The sequence below is a fragment of the Oryza glaberrima genome, chromosome 12, assembly GCF_000147395.1.
Source record: "Oryza glaberrima chromosome 12, OglaRS2, whole genome shotgun sequence".
NCBI classification, from domain to species: domain Eukaryota; kingdom Viridiplantae; phylum Streptophyta; class Magnoliopsida; order Poales; family Poaceae; genus Oryza; species Oryza glaberrima.
The window spans coordinates 11,018,590-11,024,301 of NC_068337.1; the positions used below are offsets into that span (position 1 = coordinate 11,018,590).

The 5,712-nt window shown below is 40.6% G+C and overlaps 1 long non-coding RNA gene across 1 annotated transcript; it reads right to left on the reverse strand.

Annotated features, from left to right (window-relative positions):
* Nucleotides 1-3,502: 3,502 nt before the first annotated feature.
* LOC127758185 (uncharacterized) lies at nucleotides 3,503-5,712 on the reverse strand. Its single transcript, XR_008013643.1, has 4 exons — nucleotides 5,356-5,712; nucleotides 5,002-5,240; nucleotides 4,814-4,924; nucleotides 3,503-3,574 (listed from the first exon to the last, which is right to left on the reverse strand). It is a non-coding gene; the product is annotated as an uncharacterized LOC127758185 (long non-coding RNA).

Consider the following 5,712-nt stretch of genomic DNA (forward strand, 5'->3'; position numbering starts at 1 on the left):
TTCATATCTTCTTGTTCATCCATGATGTGAGTAATGGTTGTATCCGTAGTAGCTGTGGTCACATCATATTTATTCAGTAGCCGTCATCATTTAGAGGCGGGTTTTGCTTAGATTAATCTGTCAAGAACAGTTTCGCTGCTAGATCGGTTTGTGGAACCCCAAATTCGAGTGCTTAATCATTCATATGCAATTGTATTGCAATCTTCTTGCTTGTGTTCTTTAATTCGCATGCAGGGATTAGCCTTCTCGGCGAGGTCAACCGGGTTTCGGCACGGTTGATAACCGAAAGAGATGTAGTGCTGCGATTGTGGGGCTCAGTAGCGTGTTTGTTCAGAAGCCTGATCGAGTTGTGTCACGACTCCGGTCAAATCAACTGTTTATCAATAACTATCGGAAAATCAAGACCTAACATCCTCATTATGTTTAGGCCCTGTTTCTTTCAGCTTGGGATTATTATAATCTAAATTATTAAGTCAGATTACTATAAGCTAGATTGTTATAATCTTTGGTAGAATAAGCGGTTAGTTGTTTCTTTCCTAGATTATTAGAGCCTAGATTATTGGGTTTGCAAGTCTAAAGAGGGAGTGGGGTGGCATGGTAGGTAATTTTTCACCCAATAATCTGGAAAAAGCTCACCTAAATGAACTTATCAGATTATAATAAGCTAGGCTCCAGATTATAATAAGCTACTTCAATAAGTCGTATGTTTCTTTCAGTTTACTCCTAATAATCTGGATTATAATAATCCCAAGCTAAAAGAAACAGGGCCTTAATGACGCGTGCCTGAAATCCTTTGAAATCCTCAAAAAGGCACTTGTCTCAGCTCCAATCATCCAACCACCTAATTGGACGCTGCCCTTCGAGATAAAGTGTGATGCAAGCGACTTTGCTATTGGTGCGGTCTTAGGCCAAACCAAAGACAGAAAGCATCATGCCATCTCCTATGCTAGCAAAATTTTAACCGGAGCTCAGTTGAATTATGCAACGACTGAAAAAGAGCTTGTTGCGGTTGTTTTTGCTATCGACAAGTTTAGATCCTACTTAGTGGGTGCAAAGGTAATTGTCTACACAGACCATGCTGCCTTAAACTACATGCTCACTAAGAAGGATGCTAAACCTCGTCTCTTAAGGTGGATTATGCTCCTCCAAGAATTTGATTTAGAAATTAAGGATAGAAAAGGAGTAGAGAATTCCGTAGCAGATCATTTGTCGATATTGCAAATCTCTAGCGTGCAGGAACCACCGATAAATGATTTCCTATGAGACGACATGCTGATGACGGTCCGCAACTCCAACCCATGGTACGCCAACATTCTAAACTATATGGTATCAAAGTACATACCACCAGGAGAAAATCAAAGAAAATTGAAGTATGAGAGTCGATGTCATATCTAGGACGGGCCATACCTCTACAGGATTTGTTCTAACGGGCTGTTAAGAAAGTGTGTGCTAACCGACGAAGGATTAAAGATCATAGAGCGATGCCACTCCTCGCCCTATGGTGCCGTAGGCTCTCCGGACCTTCCATTATAATTGAGAGATGAAATGAATAATTCAAGTCATCAAACAAGCATAATGAAATATCCGACGCCTCGAGAGAGGAATATTGGAGACATTGTTGGGCCTTTAGCCTGCCAGTCAACTTCAGCCTAAGATGTGCCCGTCAAACCACTCGAAGGTGGCGACCAGATGTGTTACACATTCAGGAGACTTGACAAAAATGGCTAAAGATCTACAACATCTCAAATATTCCTAACTCATACTCATGTGATCTAGTTCCCAGGATGTGCACTAGATTCACTTTTTCATCTTAAACATGAATATACATAGCAAAATACATCTAAAGCAAATAAAATTTAGATTACAACTACTAAATAGATACATAGGCCGACCGGCCAAATATAACTATATCAGAGAACAGCGGAAGCTTGACCACCCAATCCTCAAGCACACCGACTAGGGGTTTACCCCATTAAGTTCAAATCCTAGAAGAAGCAGTCGAAACCCGCATCACTCAATTTAAACTAAGCCTATTCCTGCAAAACATAAATTAGACAAAACATGGCAAGACTCAGTACATTAATCAAATTAATGTACTAGCAAGAGCACTATCAAACCTACATACATGAAAGCTCTATGTCAAAGGAAGGCTATTTGTAGTCTCAGTTTTCAGCATAAAGCAAATTTTAGTTCACAAACCATTTGCAACTTAATTTAAGCAAAGCATTTTAGCAATATGTAAAGCATGATAATCATGGCATGATATCAACATAATTAGATAGACATCATTTCGTTACAACACAACGGGAAGTAAGGCAATCATATCACATATACCAATCTCATCATCATCTCAAAACATTTAGTTTCAAAAGCATTTAGAAATCACAAAATTATACCCATAGCACATGATCATGTCGCTCATGACTGTGAGCATGGCTAATCGATTAGTTTTTAGAACTCTGCAGAGTTTGTACAGCTTTACCCATATGATATGAACACTCTAGTTTGTCCTATGCCGGCCAAAGCACTACCACACTCTATACATTGAGTATGGTCTAGAGGTCATAACGAGGCTTTTACATTAAGTATTGTCTAACCTTGCATGAGCACGATACGTGTTCCTCCATCCTAGGCCATACATGTTATATGACCTAGAACTGTTAAGTGGCGGGCCCACGCCTTAAACTTAAGGCCGTGGTAGCGGACACAACGGGAACCCACCAACGTGGCACAATATCGTTGTATTGGACAGACTTAGACGCCCATGCCGTGAGGCGAAACAGTACACTCGTTCCCTCACGGAAATCACACACGTAGGGAATTTATCATCCTACGATCACACACTTAGGAACAGTACACTCGTCCTAAAATTCAACACACACATGGGTAGTTCCTCTAGGTAGCCCACTGTACACTCGTGGCCCCTACCTATACTACAACGGCCTCCCGAATGCAAGATTAGACAAGTGCTTAACTTAATAGGCCAAGATCCCCCATAAAGACACATGTGGATGTACAGTAAACATAATGGATGATATGAAGTTCGGTCCCTAATCGACTTAGGCGAACACTCCCCCTATCGGTATGCAACTACTACCATATGCATACCACTTACCGCCCAAGTTTAAAATCACATTTTATCTCATTTTATTTCACGAATAATCAGAGAATCACCTCTGAACATAATGTTTAAAAAGGAGTTCCAAATAGTATATCAAGTGACTCATAACCATGTTTTATTTATCACTAAGCAAGGCTAAGCATTTGCACTTTATAAAAGCTTAGTATAGTCATATGAGCACAATCAATGTACTCTAATTAATTCAAAGGTTCAAAACAGCAAGCAAGTGATTTTCAAAAGGGGAGTTATGCATTTTTTTAAGGGACAACTACAATCTATAGTTTGGAAGTAACGATAGTTAGAAATACGCATGCAAATTTACAATCAAAACATTTAGCCTGAAAACATGGGATTCAATGTGTTCAAAGGAAGGGCAACACTTTCCTTGGTAGATATATAACCTCACTGAGAATAACTATAATCCATCTCCTTCACCAGTAACGATTTCGCCATCTAAAAGAAATAACGGTAACGATAAATGCCAAATCATGTAAAAATCTAACATGCTCTAAAATGCATGAGTTTACAAGTGCGGTTAGGTACTGGTCTAAGATGAATTTAAGTGAAAGAATTTTTATTTTATTATTTTGCATTTGAGAGTTATTAATTTTCAAAGTTTATTACTAGGACTAGATTAATTAAGCTCTAATAGTACTTAGGTGCATATTAGGTATAACTTTTATGAAATGCTGGGTTACTGCAGTGAAAAGGATGTTCTCAGGATTTCAACAAAATTGGTTCCACAATTTGTAGAGTTAGAATGATTTTATTATGAATTTTACAAGCTAAGTGATATACTATAGTCTTTATCACCTATTTAAATTATATATGTTTTGAGTATGGCTTTCTTCCAGAGATCTGACTTCACAACATAAATACTTGTTTTTATCAAACTAACAAATTTTAGTTTGGCTCATTTGGAGTTAAAATGGATTACTTATGAATTTTATAATTTCTAGTTTGCACTACACTAGTTATTTTACTAGATAAATATTTGGTGATACTTTTGTTACAGAGAGTGTCAAGTTTTAGTTTATGATATTTAAGAGTATGTTTTTGTGAGCACACTGGAACTTGGTTCATTCCAAATTGATTTAAGATAAATTTTATATGAATTTTCTAAGTTCGAGGTTGCTCTATGTTCATTATTTCTTATGTGAATTATTAGAGCTATTTCTTCTACTATAAGTGCCAAGTTTTATATTTCCATACTAAAGTTCATAACTTTGTGGTTCAACATAAATTTGATTCATATCATTTGGAGCTAAATTAAATTTTATATCTATTTTGCTGGTACATACCTTTCAATTAAATTTTTCTTTCTAGTTGACAGATTTCAAACTGGCGATTTTGCATAAAGGACTCTGGATTTGAATGAAACTAACCCTCTGTTCTAATTTACAAATGAGGTCCCTGTAGCTTTCCTAAAGCAGGGCAGCATGCCCAGCGGCCATGTTTGCCCTTGTCGGCGGCGAACGGTGACCGTTCACACGATGCAACGAAAAGAGAAAATGTAGAGTAGAAGATGGCTAAACTAATGGTTGTGATCTCACGGGCTGTGGTGGCTGGAGTCAACGACGGCGACGACGTGAGCGACGGCCGCCTTCGGGGTGATGTGCCATTTAGAGCTACGGCTCGATTTGTGCCAAATGTGTGCATGCATGTGCCTCTACGGGACTCCTGGAGACTCACTTGAGGTCGTGTGCACTCCGGAGAAGCTTGGACAGCGATGGCGAACCGAGGAACGCTCCGGCGACGGCGGAAATGGCAGTACGACGGCGTCGGCTTCCTCCGGTCTTCGGGCTGCCAGGGAGAGAAGGGGAATGGATTAGAGATGCCCTAGGGATGCTACTGGTGCAAGGAATCGCGCTGGGGCTCACTGTGGTGACCGGAATAGATGGAGATGGCTGGCGGCTGGTCTTGGAGAAAATTGAGGGGATCTCCCCGATGACAGCGAGTTGGCTCGATTACTCAAGGCTCTGTGCTCCTGGGACCTTGAAGACGCTCGTGGCGAGAAGGCTCGGTCAGCGGAGGCTCCAGTCGACGGGAACGGCGAAGTGGCCAACGGCGGCGCTCTGGACATCGAGAGCGGCGTCGAGCTTGGCACAAGGTGTTCAACCTGCGCTAAATGGAAAATTCGAGACATGGATTGATCAGGTAGTGCAAGTGAATCGCGGTTCCTTGGTTAGAATGCGGCTAAGCTCACTAGAGAAGATTTGCAACCGATCAAACACCTTTGAGTGAAAAGAATAAGTGGATGTTCTTGGAGATTGCGAGGGAGTTCTCTCTAGGTTCTTCCTTGGAGCATGAGGGAAGTGAGAAGATTATGGTGGCGAAGTGGAGCACTAAACAGTGGTGGTTGAGCTGGCAGGGCATGGCTAGGTGGCATGTTAGGGCTTGGACACGATTTTGAGTGAGAGGGCTGTGTTTAGAGCTGAGTTTTAGTTAGTACTTCATCCATGCTAGCTTATGAGGCTGTCTAGTGGTTCCATGTAGACATTTCCTAGGCGAGGATGAGTGGTAGGGTGAAGTTTGGGTGTAATTTGGACTTTAACTCTCTCTCTCTCTTTCTTTCTCTCATTGAAAATATA